General features: G+C 37.4%; 1 non-coding gene across 1 annotated transcript; it reads right to left on the bottom strand.

Annotated features, from left to right (window-relative positions):
- Nucleotides 1-19,061: 19,061 nt before the first annotated feature.
- TRNAM-CAU (transfer RNA methionine (anticodon CAU)) lies at nt 19,062-19,146 on the bottom strand. The gene is given in 2 exon segments: nt 19,062-19,097; nt 19,109-19,146. It is a non-coding gene; the product is annotated as a tRNA-Met (tRNA).
- Nucleotides 19,147-19,162: the final 16 nt, after the last annotated feature.

Here is a 19,162-nt window from a genome sequence, read left to right as displayed (position 1 = left end):
TAACAACAAAGGGGAAATCAACAAGTGGTTCAGGACGTTGACCTAGAACTCATTGAAAGGAAGGCAAAACCTATGAGGGAGAATAAGAATTCATGTAAGGGAATTGTGCTCCCATCATATTGGTTTTATACTGTCTTACCTTCATTGAGGGAAAATACCTCTCAATTGTACGATGGACCTACGACAATCCAAGTCAGGTCCGAAACGCCTCACAAACAAAAGCCTAAACGATTACCAATATGTCTCGATCTACCAAATCACCTGAGATATCCTTACTTTCCTTCCTAGTCGTGGTTGATATAATCTCCATAAGTAAAAGTTCCAATAACATAACATAATCTCTAAGAATAAAAATAGAGAAATCAGATGTTTCGCCAAAGACCCTAAATAGGGGAACACAAGTTGAATGGAAAAGTTAAAATGTTTTCTCAGAAAATGGATCATTCGAACATTCACGACAAGTACCGATGAAAAAGACCATATGAACTTAATCAAATCCTAGAACAAGAAGACTCACATGGAAAATGATAAAGGAAGTACAAAGAACTCTTTTGCAGGTCATCAATAACAGAAAAGGTAAAATGACACTTCAAAAGCCTTTTATACCATATACGTCCATTAAGGACCGTACAATCCACACCGCACTACCAACAGTGGAGATATCCTAAAAAAACTATTCAAAAACACTCAAGTTCTCTAAAGAAGAGGAAACTTCATCACCAACTAGCGCATATAGAAATGTCATTCGCTCGTAGCAAAATTTTACCTCTTACAAGAAAGGAAATTAATGTGCATATCCCCAAGAAAGGCGACGTCCCATCGAATACTTCCACATCCACGGATTTAGTGGCCGATTAAAAGTATGTGTCACAAACCCTCTTCCTGAAGAGTAGAAGCAAGGGCTTGAAGGACAACTTTTTAGGCCATCCACAAGGCCCAATAGCAAAGTGGAGGGAATCATGTGCATAACATGTAGACCCCTTTTACCTCTTTAATCATGTAATCTCACGCACTAGAATCCTACTGACTGTCCATATTAACCTGATGTCTAACTGTGATCAATGCCATATATCGCGCTTTCAATTTCCAACTGTTTCTCTTATTTAATAATAAAAATGCATCATCTCTCAGGTGTAGCGGTAGAATTCTTGAGATTAAGTTATTGGTTAACTTAACTCACAAAGTAGGAGTCGTCACCGCACTTTTATTATTTACAAAGGAAAGGGAAAAAGAATGAACAAAACCCAAAGAAGTTTTAAAACAAAACTAATAAAAAGAGAATAATGATCTGGGGGTTGGTTATACAAAGGGAAGGTACTAGCACCCTAAACATCTATGGTACTCTATAGGAACCTCTTTGAAAATCTGTGCATTTTGGATTTGAAATGGTGTTGTTTGCAAAAGATTGGGGAGATGAGAAGAGAAATGTTTTTTTATAATTTTGTGTTTGCCAAGACTTCTTGAGCCTCATGCCTACGTACCAACAAAGTGTAATGGAGGATCAAAACCTCATAGTTCGTGGTAAAAATAACAAAGATGTTGTATTGATTCATTTTTAATGAAAAGGCATTTTGTCATTTTAAGGAGAACACTCAACTAGCCACCCACAAGTATGAGAACTTTTTATCATCACAGAGAAGGGCTCCAACTTGGATAAATATCAATAAGTATGCCACTAGCTCTCTTAGGTGGAAAAGAATTATCATCAATACTATGGGGATAGGAGAATTACATCTCAATTATTGAAATGACTCATGTCTAAACTTTGAGAAAAGTTTTAAAAGAAAAACTGCACAAAGGGGTACAAAATGGTTTGAATGAGTTATGTATTTTTTAGTCTTTTGAAATTGGTTTGAATATGCTTAAGATATGTTAGCATTTATTAAGAAAAGATTTTTAAAATCACTTGACAAAAGTCAAGGTTTATTGAGAAAGTGGTTCAAGTTTGAAAACATGAAGGTTTTTGAAAAAGAGAAGAAGATTTTGAAAATCAAAGGAGTGGAGGAGATGAAGAGACTATCCTAGAACATAAACTAAAATCTAGGGAGGAAAGATCTAACCAAGAGATAGCAAGCTTTATGACATGAGTCAAGCAAGAACTCCCTCCTTTGGATTAAGCCTCAAGCAAGCCAAATAAGTAAAGAATAATCCATGTGTCAGATGAAACCAAAATGACCAAGCCAAGTCTTTAAAAGAAGCCCAAAGTCAGTGATACCAGATGAATCCCAAGGTCTCAAATCACAAACTCCCAAAGCAAGGGTCAAGATCCCAATTTTAAGTCCATAACTCCACAATAATTACAATGATAGTAACCTCAAGTCCATGAATCAAGAGAACCAAGTGTTTAGGGTTTTTTCCTTTATTAATGCCTTTAAAATAAAAAGAAGTCCAAATGGACAAAGGAAAAAGAGCATAAATATAAACAAAGGTCCAAGTGGACAAAAAGCAAAAAGCATAAGCACAAACAATATGATATGAGATGCTAAAATAAAAGCATAAAGTAAAGAGCATAATATAAATGAAATTAAAGTAAAGTTAATGCAATAATATGTTAGTAAGTTGTGTTAGTAATAAAAAATAGAAAGACAATTTGTCATTTTTGGGAGAATACTCAACTATTCACCCACAAGTATGAAAATATGGACCTTGACATCACCATGAGAAGGACTCCAACTTAGATAAAATCAACAAGTATGCCACTAACTCTCTTAGGTGAAAAGGAAATAATATTTTTCACACAATACCATGGGGAGTAGGAGACTCACAATCTCACTTATGAAAATGACTTACTTTCCGATTCGGGACAAATTTAGCGCTATATTAAGCAATCGTAATTGGACTTATGTAGAAGTCACAACTATTTGAGGTCGGTCAATAATATGTGTATTAATACATGCTAGAGAAATGATATGTAAAGTATTCTCCTAAAGTTATGCCACACAAAAAAGAAAAGAGGAATGATCAAGCACAAAGGCTAGGAGAATGGTCTATTACATTAATCAATACTTCATAATACTTACGATACATTTATGCATCAATTTAAAGTGTCTTGAATGATCCATGATCAATTAGGAGGTAGATTTGAAATGATGAAAGTTCATCAAGTACTAATCCATACATCATTAATAAGATGAACACAAACCATCCAATTGATCAAGAGGAAAAAAATGAGAGAGAAAGAGATGAAGGAGAAGAAGACAAGAGAAACCAAATCCAAATTGGATCAAAGGATTGATCAAGTCATCATCATCAAAATCAATCATCCATTTTGGTGGATTAGGGTTTTCACCCCATCGGCATCCAAGATCCATTGAGTTTGATGAGACCTATGATCAAATCAACTAAGATCTAAGGCCAACAGAAGTCAACAAAGGTTAAACAAGCATAAAATGCAAGAAAATAAAATAAAATGCATCAAAAATATTTTTAAAATGAATTTTAAAAGGGAAATAAAAGATAAAATCCATAAAGCCCTTCAAAACATCAAATAAATTGTCAAGAAAATCATGGAAGGTTAGAGATAAAATAAGAAACATAAAATAACTTTTTCAGAATTTTTAAACCAATTAAAACAAAGGGAAAAAAGAGAAAATCCAAGAAAAATAGAAAATCGGGAAAATAAAATATGAAAAAATAAAAGTCAGATGAAGAAAAATAAACGAAAATTTTAGAAATTATTTTGGGATTTTTTGGATGAAAAAAAAATTTCTCTGAATTTTTAAAGAAAATTCAATTTAGAAGAAAAAGAAAAAGAAAAAAAACTAAAAAAAACAAGAGGCGTTGGATTTGGCCTCATTAATTGACGTGACAGATTCAACAGCCATCAGGCTAGAGTGCACGGTGGAAAATATCTAGAATAAAACTCGAGATCACATTCAAAATGGACCAATCAGAATATTTCAAAGGGTCAATGTGTATAGCCAACTCAAATGACCTGAAATAACTTCAGTCATATTCCCCGATGACCAGTCACCAGATTTTCATCGTTTGGAAAATTTAGAACATGAGACTACCACCAATGTGATCGCCTCATCATCATGAGTTCAACTTCATGCTCGAAATTCATTGTGGTAACTTGTTTGAGTTCAAATGATGCTTAGAACTACCTTGTCCAAATGATGATCAGAAGTTGAAGAAGATCGATCTAGTCAGGGCACTTCAGGAGGTCTAAGAGCTTGAGAATTGTTGTAAAAGCTTCAGAGAAGACCGAAGGTGCTAATGGAAACAAGAAATTGGATTGAAACAAGCTAGAAATCAAAACACGATAACTCAATTTTCTGGAAACGTTTGAAAGTGAAACAGAGGTTTTATGGATCTCCAAAGCTTGGGAATGAAGCAAATATGTTACTCTATTTATAGGTAAGTGATTGGTGATCTCATATGTTCCAAATGATGCTCAATTCATGCAAAACGAATTTGCTCATGATGTGAGAAAAGTATGACTGCAAAACCATCAAAACTCAGCCAAATCATGCGTTTTATGAGTCATTTAACTTCTTGAGACTTGATTAAACATGTTTAGGTCCAAAATGCATGGTAAATTGGCTTGTAATTAAGGATCAGTGAAGTTCACAATTTTGATCATGGTGATTTCTTCAGTTCCAAGTCACCATGTTTAACTCAATGAGGCATCTTACTCAGGATGCTTTTTGATCCCATTCTTCTTGCAATTTGTTGACATCATATTAAAGATCACAATGTGCTAAGAAAGGTTTCATTTGGACGCTTGAGCATAAAGTTATGATATGTTGAAGTTGGCACAAAATATGGTAATGTACCTTGGAAAATTCTAAGTTTCAAATGGCTGAAAATGACCTATAATGTCTCAAAGAATTCCATAGCCTTCTAAGCATAATTTGAATTTGATCCTTGAAGCAAACTTGTAAAGGGAATCACAAATGACATTGTTCAAAAAGAATCAGCCTCAAATGTTGAAAATTGAAGAAGTTATAATCCTTGAAAGTTGAGAAAAAGTCACTTGAAAATAGGTCAAATTTCACTAAGTCCACAAATGACCTATAATGTCTTCAAACGTTTGATGATCCTCCAAGCATAATTGGCTCTTATCATGCAAATAGAATTTGTAGAGGATATTAAGAAGAGTCATATTCAAAAAGAAGCATTCAAAAATGTTGAGAATTGAAGGAGTTGTGATCCTTTGAACTTTGACTTCAAATGTTGACTTTTTGGTCAAACCTCTTGGAATAAACTTGTGTACTTGGACTTTTCTTGCATTTCAAGGTACATGGATGATCATATGAACTAAAAATAAGGTGTCCTTTAAGGTCTTTTGATTAAATTGCTCAAAGTTTGAGGTAACTTGTTGAATAAGGCATGGAAGTAAACACATGAACTTTTGTCTTTCTTTGAGAAATAAGCCACAAAACTTTGAGATACTCTTGATCAAGATGAGATTGAAAGATGCTTGAGAACCTTAGAGGTCATGTTTTGAGATATAAGCCCCTTGAGAATCAATGGTTGAACACACTTTGACTTGAGGAATCAAAACAAACCCTAGTTAAGGAACCATGCTTGATGCTCTTGATGGAAAGCTCTACCTTGCACAATGAACTTAAAGAAAACAAAACATATATTTGCTATTTTTATTAGTGGTTAGATAAGTAATGAACATATAAACATAAAGTTAAAACACCAACAAAGAGGTGCTTGATGATCCTTGCATAAGGCAAATCCGAAGATGAGAGAGAGAGAGAGGACAAATATGTGATCTTGTTTGTATGCAAGGATGCAAATGATATGTGGGATCTTGGGTTAAAAATTAGGGTATGACAGATGCCCCTATTTAAGTTTCTTCGATTCGGAGATATGAAGATTGAAATCTTCGTCTCGACGAGATTGAAGAGACGTAAATACGGAAGACCCAATTTTTGGTCCTAAGATACCGTAAAAAAAGCTTATGATATGATATGAATGCATACAAGGATCTTTGTAGGGAATATAGCGTCACGAGAGACAAAGAACTGCTGGAGAAACAAGGAGACTGAAATTCTGCAGGGGAATAACAGATTCCAAAGGGGGGCCCAGCTGGGGACAAACAAAGTTCTAAAGGGGAAAAGGAAAAACACGCAGCCAAAACTACAACACGAAACTGCTGGAGACAAAGGAATGTCCTCCAGGAAAATAAAAGCATCGGGAAACGACTCGACTCAGGAATAACTATTATATTGGAAAGAAACCAATACACAATTTAGAAAACAAACGAACCAAAGACCCAATGGGGGAAGACTTATCAAATCAAGACTTTGTCAAGGGGAAAGATCAATCAAAGGGGATACCCACCTCTACTAGGGGGAGAAATTACCTAACTATCAGCCAAGTGATAGCTTAATAAAGGTAATAAGGCCAAAAGGAAATATTACCAACTACCAGCCAAGTGATAACTTAACAAGGTAACCAACCAAAGGTAAAAAAGAAATATTACCTAACTATCAGTCTAGTGATAGCTTAACAAATGCAATAAGCTCCAAAAGGAAAGATTTCTAACTACCAGACAAGTGATAGCTTAACAAGGTAACCAACCAAAGGTAAAAAAAGAATATTACCTAACTATCAGCTAGTGATAGCTTAACAAAGGTAATAAGGTCCAAAAGGACAAATTATCAACTACCAGATGAGTGATGGCTTAACAAGGTAACCAACCAAAGGTAAAAAGAAATATTACCTAACTATCAGCCAATTGATAGCTTAACAAAGGTAATAAGGTCCAAAAGCAAATATTACCAACTACCATACGACTGATAGCTTAACAAGGTAATCAACCAAAGGTAAAAAGAAATTATTACCTAACTATCAGCCAAGTGATAGCTTAATAAAGGCAATAAGCTCCAGGGACCAAAGTTTAACCCATGAATAAGCTGGAGAGAAACGGTCAAAGAAGACTCAATCCAATGAGAAAATAAACTCAAATGGGGATTAACTCCATCCAAATAATGAACTGGAAAGGAAAACGAAAATAAAACCTTCCACGAGGATCAAACTCCGTGGGGAAATAGAAAGGATAAGAGTTTTCGGCTTAAGTTGACACTCTATTGGAGATAGGACGTACACACTCCGCAGGGAGAGAAACACCAAAGAGCGGGGAATGTATCAAGAAATACAAAATGCACAAATAAACATCATGATGTTATGCATATGTGTATGAGTATGTGTATGAATATGCTGAAAAAACAGACACAAAGGGTTAGACCGATAACATAGTATAATCGAATACTCGACTAATCTCAACAAGATGGAGATGCTACTGGAGATCTTGCTAGGGATTCAGTTGAAGAAAACCCTGCAATGAATGATCATAAGCCATCAAAGGAGCTAAATCCTGATACAAGGCTTAAATCCTTATGGAGAGAGAAAAAAAGATACTGCTTGGAGACCCAAAGTTAATCTTCTAAAAGCCTGAACTCTATTCTGAGGGAGGGAAAGGTTTGTCGGGGATAAGAAACATCCGAACAAACTCTGCTATGAAGACCTGCTGGCGGATTCACTGAAGATTCTACCATTCTCGCAATCTCTATTATGGGAACTGATGAGTTTGGATACATTCATAAGTAAAATCCTATCTTTGGAGAACAACTGAACTCCGCTCTTCAAGATCTTACCATCCTTGAGATCATTGTTGACATTCCTCTTTTATATTCATAAATCGAGGAAAATATTTTTTTGTAAATTTCAAAAACATGATTATTTATATATCTTTTGTTTCAAAAATTATTATAAAAAATAAATGAAATTTCAAAACTGAAACAAGATAAGAACAACAAACAAATGGGCAAAAGGCTCAAATTTTATTGATATAATGGTAGTCCACAAATGGCGTGACTCCATGGATCATTACAAAGTTGAAAAATGGTAAGTACATAGAAAATGCTACATTGAAATACAATGACCAATATTCTCCCTAACAACTTTGAATTCCGCTATGCTTAGAACTTCACTCAAGGATGACCGAATGAGAATCTTTGATAGTCACTGTTTCTTCAAATGATAAAGCCTGGCCTAATTCAATTACTTTCCATAATCCCTAACTTTTTCCTAGATTGCCCTTTCTGGTCTCAATCTATCGGGATGATTATTTTTTGTTTGTGTCTCTAATTTTTTCCTGGACCGCCCTTTCGGGTTTTCAATCCACCGAGACGCTCATTTTTGCCTAAGCCTCCCTTTTGGGTTTTCAACTTAGCGAGTTGTTCTTTTATTTTTCTAGGCGAAGTATTTATTGATTACATTGACATTCATAGGACGAGGGAGCTCCTCGCCATTCATAGTCGTAAGAGTCATTGCACCGCTAGAGAAGGATCTCTTAACAACATATGGACCTTCATAATTAGGAGTCCACTTGCCCCTAGAATTAGTGTTGAAAGACAATATCTTTTTTAGCACGAGGTCGCATTCTATGAATACGCGAGGTCGAACCTTCTCGTCAAATGCATTCTTCATTCTTTTTTGATATAATTGGATATGACACAAAGTTGCCATCCTATTCTCTTCAATCAAATTCAATGGATCATATCTGCTTTGACACCATTCAGCCTCAGACAATTTGGCTTCCATCAAGACTCGCATTGATGGGATCTCAACCTCTATGGGGAGCACTACTTCCATGCCATACACAAGAGAGAAAAGGGTTGCCCCTGTTGAAGTGCGGATAGATGTACGATACCCATGCAAAGCAAAAGGGAGCATCTCATACCAATCCTTATATGTCACAACCATCTTCTGGATAATCTTCTTAATATTCTTATTTGCAGCTTCAACAACCTCATTCATCTTAGGTCTGTAAGGAGAAGAGTTATGATGTTCAATCTTGAAGTCGTCACAAATCTCTTTCATCATCTTATTATTAAAGTTCGACCATTATCAGTGAAGATCTTACTTGAACACCATATCGGCAAATAATTTGATTCTTGATCAATCTGACCATAATCTGCTTGGTCATATTAGCATAAGATGTTGCTTCAACCCATTTGGTGAAGTAATCAATAGCCACCAGAATGAAACGATGTATGTTCGAATCTTTGGGTTCAATCATACCAATCATGTCAATTCTCCACATAGAGAAAGGCGATGAGGATGAAATAATATTGAGAAGAGTCGGAGGCACATGAATCTTATCAACATAAATCTGACATTTATGGCACTTCTTCACATATTTACATCAATTAGATTCCATTGTCATCAAGTAGTAACCTTCCCTTAGCATCTTTTTAGCCACTGCATGTCCATTGGCATGAGTACCAAAGGATCTTTCATGGACTTCTTGCATTAACATGTTTGCTTCGTGTCTATCTGTAACACCCTTCTAAAATACCCCAATAATTAATTAAAACAACAAAATATAAATCAGAGTAGATATGCAATTTAAGGGTGTCACACTTGACACTTCACACCATTCACACTTGTCATGCTCATTTATTAATCAAAAATAAAACATTGCACATTTCGCAGCGGATAGAGATCTAATCAATCATGCAAACCATGTAATCACATTACATGTAAAACTGTTCAACAACCACAATTGAAAACAAAGTAAAACATCCCGTCCCGATGTTACATCTACCAGAGCATGACCCACTAAGGAACTACACTAGACTCCAAGCACTAGCTTCTACTCAATCACTGCTCGTTACCTGAAACATAGTTGTAAGGGTGAGTTCCTCAATCGATATAATAAGCATTATAAAATACCATGTAATGCTAAGTAATTTAACATATTTCATCACCCAAATCAGATCACACATTCAGCAACGGCAACCTCAACTCATAATCATACTCAACACAACACAACACAAAACACCCGTATAATATTGGAATACATCCATTCATATTATACGTCATACATACATTATGCAATAAGACTCCATGCATGCGGTACCGACTATTCGTGGACACATAGTTCAACCTCACCGATCAAACCCAGATACGGCTACCAAGCTCACTAGTCCCACTCATTTGAGACCTAGTGACTCACTCACTAATTCCTCACCATGGGAATTAGCTACCACCCCAAGGGCTATGCTATGCACGCTAAATCACCTAGCATGCAAACATCAACAACAATCCACAATAACTCACTCACTAATTCCTCACCATGGGAATTAGCTACCACCATAAAGGCCATACTATGCACGCTAAATCACCTAGCATGCAAACATCAACAACAATCCACAATGGACATATGCTCACACTCTAAGCCATAAACAGTCCATTCACAATTGCATACATAACAGATACATTCACAGCATTATGCATACCATCACACATCATCAGCATATGTATCACATAATCATATTCATATCATGCCAAATAATAAATCACAGTATTAGCACACTCTACTAATACCTATACTGCTCAAAACAACGGGAAATGATCCCTACTATATCATCCACCGATATAAGCCAATCATCCAATATGTCCACAATATTTAAATATCAATTTTCCACTTTTCCAACAGTGTTAACCGGTTAACGCCCTGGGTTAACCGGTTAACGCAAAACAGAACACGCTTCCTGGCACATTTTAACAGTGTTAACCGGTTAACGCCCTGGGTTAACCGGTTAACGCAAGACAGACAGCAATTTCTCATAATTCATAACAGTGTTAACCGGTTAACACCCTGGGTTAACCGGTTAACGCAAGACAGAAAGCTGTTCCTGCGCTAACACGAACAGAATGCAGAATCCCCCGCATTTTTCGCCGTCGGAGGACTTCCGGACCTCCGATTTCAATTCCGTAAAAAGCTACACGTCCAGAAATTTACGATTCACCCACATATAGAATTCAATTACAGTTTTAACATAACTTATTCATCACCATTTACAGCATTCCTCATCCCAATTAGGGTCAATTCAATGGCTTATTACTACCCATTACATGTTAACCCATAATACCCATTAAACGACGATAAACCCCCCTTACCTGAGTTAATCCGGCAATTGATTCTTTGACCTTCAAAAATCGTGAATTCTCCTCCTAAGCCCTAGCCTCTTCTTCTCCCTTTCTCCACTTTCCAGTCGCTTCTCTGTTTTCACGTGAAAAACCCTTTTCTAATTGGGACTCTTTACTGATTCCAACTTATAATTCCAATAATAATAATCCAATAATATTCCAATTATTTAATTAAATTAATAAATATACTAATAATAATATATATGAATGGTTTATCTAAATAATACCCTCTCATTCATATTATCATCATAATATACTATTAAACTTAAATTAAATAATTATCATATTTTATCAGGGTGTTACAACTCTCCCCCACTAAAAGAGTTTTCGTCCTCGAAAACATACCTCAAGCGAATAACTCTGGATAAGACTCCTTCATCTGACTCTCAGGTTCCCAAGTCACATTGCCACCTGCTGGTCCTCCCCAAGCTACCTTTACCAAAACAATCTCTTTACCCCGCAACTGCTTCAACTCTCGATCCTCGATCCTCATAGGTGATGTTTCAACAGTCAGGTTATCTCTCACCTGTACATCATCTACTTGGACCGCATGCGACGGATCAGGAATGTACCTCCTCAACTGAGACACATGAAAAACCTCATGCAAATTCGCAAGTGACGGCGGTAAAGCGATACGATAGGCTACCTCCCCTATCCTCTCCAAAATCTGATAAGGACCAATAAATCGAGGTGTCAACTTCTTCGACTTCAAAGCTCGACCAACCCCAGTTATCGGAGTAACACGAAGAAACACATGATCTCCCTCTTGAAACTCAAGTGACTTCCTCCTCTTGTCGTGATAACTCTTCTGACGACTCTGAGAAATCCTCATCTTCTCCTGAATCATCTTAATCGTTTCCGTAGTTTGTTGAACAATCTCAGGTCCAACCACAGCACTCTCACCGGACTCATACCAACATAAAGGTGTCCGACATCTCCTACCATACAAAGCTTCAAACGGTGCCATACCAATGCTCGAATGAAAACTATTGTTGTAGGTAAACTCAATCAAAGGTAAATAACAATCCCAAGCACCTCCCTTTTCCAAAACACAAGCCCTCAAAAGATCTCCAGTGACTGAATCGTCCTCTCAGTCTGACCATCAGTCTGCGGATGATATGCAGAACTCAATCTCAGCTTAGTTCCCAAAGCCCTCTGCAAACCTTCCCAGAACTTCGATGTAAATCTAGGATCTCTGTCCGAAACAATACTCGACGGGATACCATGCAAACTTACAATTTTCTCAATATACAACTCAGCTAATCTCTCTAACGGATAATCCATTCTGATCGGAATGAAATGAGCCGATTTTGTCAATCTGTCAACAATCACCCAAATAGCTTCAAAATTCTTAATTGTCCTCAGTAAACCAGAAACAAAATCCATACTGATACTATCCCACTTCCACTCTGGAATAGCCAACGGTTGCATTAGCCCAGACGACTTCTGATGCTCAATCTTCGACTTCTGACAAGTCAAACAAGAATAAACAAAACTCGCAATTTCTCTTTTCATTCCCGGCCACCAAAATAACTTTTTCAAATCATGATACATCTTCGTAGCCCCAGGATGAATACTCAGGCCACTACGATGTCCTTCCTCAAGAATACTCTTCTTAAGTTCGGTAACATCCGGAATACACACCCGATTACCAAATTTCAAAACACCATTCTCATCAACTCTGAATTCACCACCTTGGCCTTGATTCACTAGAGTCAACTTATCAACCAAAAGCACATCGGATTTCTGACCCTCTCTAATCTCCTCCAGAATACCACTCGTTAACTTCAACATTCCCAATTTAACACTATTGTGAGTACTCTCACACACCAAACTCAAGTCTCTAAACTGCTCAATTAAATCCAATTCCTTAACCATTAACATAGACATATGCAATGATTTCCGACTCAATGCATCAGCCACTGCGTTTGCTTTACCCGGATGGTAATTCAAACCAAAGTCATAATCCTTCAGAAACTCTAACCATCTCCTCTGTCTCATATTCAGCTCTTTCTGATCAAACAAATACTTTAAACTTTTATGGTCACTAAAAACCTCAAATCTTGACCCGTACAAGTAATGCCTCCATAACTTCAGAACAAATACCACAGCTGCCAACTCTAAATCATGTGTCGGATAGTTCCTCTCATGAACCTTCAGTTGCCTCGAAGCATAAGCTACAACCTGCTTATTCTGCATCAAAACACCACCCAAACCCAACAATGAAGCATCACAGTAAACCTCAAATGGTTCCGATGGACTTGGTAATATCAGAATAGGAGCAGTAGTTAACCTTCTCTTTAACTCTTGGAAACCTTCTTCACATTTTGAGTCCCAAACAAACGCTTGCCCCTTTCTAGTCAACATCGTCAACGGTAACGCCAACTTAGAAAATCCCTATATGAATTTCCTATAATAACCTGTAAGTCCAAGAAAACTCCTTATCTCAGAAACTGACTTCGGAGCTTCCCACTTAGATACCGCTTCTATCTTAGAAGGATCAACAGCAACACCACCTCTTGAAACCACATGACCAAGAAAACTAACCTCTTCTAACCAAAATTCACACTTGGACAGTTTAGCAAATAACTTCTTTTCTCGAAGAACTCCTAAAACCACTCTCAAATGTTCAGCATGCTCTTCTTCAGATTTCGAATACACCAAAATATCGTCAATAAACACCACAACAAACTTGTCTAGGTACGGATGGAAAATCCTATTCATATACTCCATAAATACCCCAGGCGCATTAGTCACACCAAAAGGCATTACAGAATACTCATAATGTCCATACCTTGTTCTGAAAGCAGTCTTCTGAATATCCTCAGTTTTCACACGTATCTGATGATAACCCGATCTCAAATCTATTTTGCTGAACACACTCGCACCAACCAACTGATCCATCAAATCATCAATCCTCGGCAAAGGATATCGATTCTTGATCGTCACTTTATTCAGTTGCCTGTAGTCCACACACAACCTCATAGTACCTTCTTTCTTCTTAACCAATAACACTGGTGCGCCCCACGGTGACACACTCGGACGAATAAATTTCTTATCCAACAGATCTTCCAGCTGACTCTTCAATTCAGTTAACTCAACAGCAGACATACGGTACGGAGCCATCGATATCGGCCTAGTACCAGGTACTAAATCAATCGAGAACTCAACTTCACGCTCTGGCGGTAATTCATTCACTTCTTCAGGAAACACATCAGGAAAATCACACACCACGGCTAGATCGCAAATCACCAGTTTATCTTTAGCCTCCAAAGTCGCTAACAGCATAAACAACTCTGCCCCATCTGCTACTGCCTCATTCACCTGCCTTGCTGATAGAAACAAACTCTTTCCTTCCTCAATCTCAGGAAAGATCACAGTCTTATCAAAACAGTTGATATAAACTCGGTTAAACACCAACCAGTTCATACCCAGGATAACATCAATCTGCACTAGTGGAAGACACACAAGGTCCATCCCAAAGTCTCTACCAAAAATACTCAAAGGGAAATTTAAACAAACTGAAGTAGTAGTCACTGAACCCTTCGCAGGAGTATCAATCACCATACTCCCATGCATCTCAGATATCTCTAATTTAAGTTTCACAACACAATCCAAGGATATAAAGGAATGAGTCGCACCTGTGTCAATAATAGCTACAAGAGGAAAGCCATTAATATAACACGTACCTCGGATCAAACGATCATCTGCAGAAGTCTCAGAACCCGATAAAGCAAAGACCTTGCCTCCCGACTGGTTCTCTTTCTTCGGCTTAGGACACTGTGGGCTAATATGACCCACCTCTCCACAGTTGAAACAAGTCATAGTCTTCAACCGGCACTCTGCAGCCAAGTGACCACCTTTGCCACACTTGAAACACTTCTTCTCAGTACTGGTAAACTCATGGATACGATGTCCAGCCTGACCACATCTGTAACACTTAGCAGGGGCACTGGAGTCTCCCCCACTAGGTCTCTTCATCCCACTCTGTCTCTGGAAACCTTTGCCAGCTGCATACGGCTTCCCACGATCATTCTGATTCTTGCCTTTCCTATCAACCCTCTGCTGATAGCTCTCCGCTCTGGCCTTGGTATCCTGTTCAAAAATCCTGCAACAGTCAACCAAGTCAGAAAACACTCTAATCCGCTGATACCCAATGGCCTGCTTGATCTCGGGACGTAACCCGTTCTCAAACTTCACACATTTCGAAAATTCCCCAGTAGCCTCGTCATAGGGAGTGTAATACTTCGACAGCTCTGTGAACTTAGCAGCATACTCAGTAACAGACTGATTGCCCTGCTTCAATTCTAAGAACTCTATCTCTTTCTTTCCTCTGACATCCTCTGGAAAGTACTTCCTCAGGAATCTCTCTCTGAACACCGCCCAAGTGATCTCAGCACTCCCAGCAGCTTCCAACTCAGTGCGGGCAGCAACCCACCAATCATCTGCTTCCTCTGACAGCATATGCGTACCGAACCTGACCTTCTGGTTATCGGCACACTCAGTCACTCGGAAGATCCTCTCGATCTCCTTCAACCACTTCTGAGCACCATCTGGATCGTATGCTCCCTTCAACATTGGAGGATTGTTCTTCTGGAACTCACTCAGTTGACGAGCAGCTCTCAGTCCCACAACATTCGGATTTCCTCCAAGTACTCCAGCTAGCATACCCAGAGCCTCAGCAATCGCAGCATCATCTCTACCTCTTCCAGCCATCTCTATTCTGAAAACCCAACAAGCTAAAACAATAAGTACTGATAGGGTTACACAACACCTATCACGTACAGGGAAACAGAATAATTACGACTCGACTCGACCGACTATGCTCTGATACCACTAATGTAACACCCTTCTAAAATACCCCAATAATTAATTAAAACAACAAAATATAAATCAGAGTAGATATGCAATTTAAGGGTGTCACACTTGACACTTCACACCATTCACACTTGTCATGCTCATTTATTAATCAAAAATAAAACAGTGCACATTTCGCATCGGATAGAGATCTAATCAATCATGCAAACCATGTAATCACATTACATGTAAAACTGTTCAACAACCACAATTGAAAACAAAGTAAAACATCCCGCCCCGATGTTACATCTACCAGAGCATGACCCACTAAGGAACTACACTAGACTCCAAGCACTAGCTTCTACTCAATCACTGCTCGTTACCTGAAACATAGTTGTAAGGGTGAGTTCCTCAATCGATATAATAAGCATTATAAAATACCATGTAATGCTAAGTAATTTAACATATTTCATCACCCAAATCAGATCACACATTCAGCAACGGCAACCTCAACTCATAATCATACTCAACACAACACAACACAAAACACCCGTATAATATTGGAATACATCCATTCATATTATACGTCATACATACATTATGCAATAAGACTCCATGCATGCGGTACCGACTATTCGTGAACACATAGTTCAACCTCACCGATCAAACCCAGATACGGCTACCAAGCTCACTAGTCCCACTCATTTGAGACCTAGTGACTCACTCACTAATTCCTCACCATGGGAATTAGCTACCACCCCAAGGGCTATGCTATGCACGCTAAATCACCTAGCATGCAAACATCAACAACAATCCACAATAACTCACTCACTAATTCCTCACCATGGGAATTAGCTACCACCATAAAGGCCATACTATGCACGCTAAATCACCTAGCATGCAAACATCAACAACAATCCACAATGGACATATGCTCACACTCTAAGCCATAAACAGTCCATTCACAATTGCATACATAACAGATACATTCACAGCATTATGCATACCATCACACATCATCAGCATATGTATCACATAATCATATTCATATCATGCCAAATAATAAATCACAGTATTAGCACACTCTACTAATACCTATACTGCTCAAAACAACGGGAAATGATCCCTACTATATCATCCACCGATATAGGCCAATCATCCAATATGTCCACAATATTTAAATATCAATTTTCCACTTTTCCAACAGTGTTAACCGGTTAACGCCCTGGGTTAACCGGTTAACGCAAAACAGAACACGCTTCCTGGCACATTTTAACAGTGTTAACCGGTTAACGCCCTGGGTTAACCGGTTAACGCAAGACAGACAGCAATTTCTCATAATTCATAACAGTGTTAACCGGTTAACACCCTGGGTTAACCGGTTAACGCAAGACAGAAAGCTGTTCCTGCGCTAACACGAACAAAATGCAGAATCCCCCGCATTTTTCGCCGTCGGAGGACTTCCGGACCTCCGATTTCAATTCCGTAAAAAGCTACACGTCCAGAAATTTACGATTCACCCACATATAGAATTCAATTACAGTTTTAACATAACTTATTCATCACCATTTACAGCATTCCTCATCCCAATTAGGGTCAATTCAATGGCTTATTACTACCCATTACATGTTAACCCATAATACCCATTAAACGACGATAAACCCCCCTTACCTGAGTTAATCCGGCAATTGATTCTTTGACCTTCAAAAATCGTGAATTCTCCTCCTGAGCCCTAGCCTCTTCTTCTCCCTTTCTCCACTTTCCAGTCGCTTCTCTGTTTTCACGTGAAAAACCCTTTTCTAATTTGGACTCTTTACTGATTCCAACTTATAATTCCAATAATAATAATCCAATAATATTCCAATTATTTAATTAAATTAATAAATATACTAATAATAATATATATGAATGGTTTATCTAAATAATACCCTCTCATTCATATTATCATCATAATATACTATTAAACTTAAATTAAATAATTATCATATTTTATCGGGGTGTTACACTATCCACGCATATGAGCAAGATCATATCAAAGTTTCTCTTGTACAACACATCTTCATTCAGAAAGAAATTTCCAGCTAGTCAAGGCGCATGATTCTGATTCTCTTCACGAGGTATATGATGAAACTCAACTTTGTTGAAGAAAGTCAACAACTTTCTTGCATAATCTTTGTAAGGAATCAAGCCAGGATGGCGAGTCTCCCATTCTCCTTTAATGTGATTAACCACCAAGGTTGAATCTCTGTATACATCAAGGATCTTAATTCTCAAATCAATGGCTTCTTCAAGAGCCGTGATACAAGCTTCATATTCTGCCATGTTGTTCGTACAATCAAACATCAATCTTGTAGTGAAAGGGTTATGAGACCTCTGAGGAGTAATGATGATTGCCCAAATCCATTACTATAAGCATTAACAGCTACATCAAACACTAAACCCCACCAGGATCCAGGCTCTTGAACATCATCAAAGCGGTAGCCTTGGTGGCAGCTAGGTGTGGCAAATAGATGGATTGAATAAAATTTGATTTGAATTCTAATGGGCAGCTAAGTTAGTAAAAATTTGTGGGCTTGTGTGGATGGACTTTTGTGATTGTATAGACTAGACAAACTAAGTTGGCCCAAAATGACCTTTTAAGAATTTTAATTAATTGAGTTAAAATAATATAATTAAAATTATAAATAATTAAATAATAAAATAATCTACTCATCAATTCCACATAATTTTAAAAAAAAAATTATCTCAATCATCACTGCCACATAAACAAAAGTGAAGGGGAACCAATCAAATCCCAAGTGATGTAAAGTTGGACCAAAAAATTGATTTCTAAAATGGAGGGATTAAATTTTAAAAAACTTCAAAATAGGAAAACCAAAAATACATTTAATCAAAAATTAAAATAGAAGAATCAAAATTTTAAATTTTAAAATAAGAGACCAAAATTCTAGATTTTAAAACAGGGAACCAAAATTCTAGATTTTAAAACAGGGATACCAAAATTATAGATTTTAGAATAAAAGGCCAAAATTCCAGATTTGACCCAAAGTAAAAGAAAATAAATAGAAGAATCAAAATTTTAGATTTTAAAATAGAAAATCAAAGGTAAAATAAATAAATAAATTACAATTAAGTCTAATAAATTTATGGTGGACTATGTAAAAATAAAAATAAAAGACAAACGTTGACTTACAGATTTATTTATGAAAGACAGAAGTTGATAATGAAAGGCTATGTCGGCCGAAACTGCAATTTGCAAAGAAGGAGGTGGAGAGAAATAAAATAAAGCAACGAAAAATATATTTTGGGGTGAGAGAGGCTCGAACTCTCGACCTCAGGATTACTCAGAAGCTATGAGACCTACGCGCTAGCCAACTGCGCCACCACCCCATGTTGGTTAAATGTT

This window comes from Lathyrus oleraceus, chromosome 5 (assembly GCF_024323335.1).
Source record: "Lathyrus oleraceus cultivar Zhongwan6 chromosome 5, CAAS_Psat_ZW6_1.0, whole genome shotgun sequence".
In the NCBI taxonomy this organism is placed as follows: Eukaryota; Viridiplantae; Streptophyta; class Magnoliopsida; order Fabales; family Fabaceae; genus Lathyrus; species Lathyrus oleraceus.
This window is presented reverse-complemented; position numbering and strand designations above follow the sequence as displayed.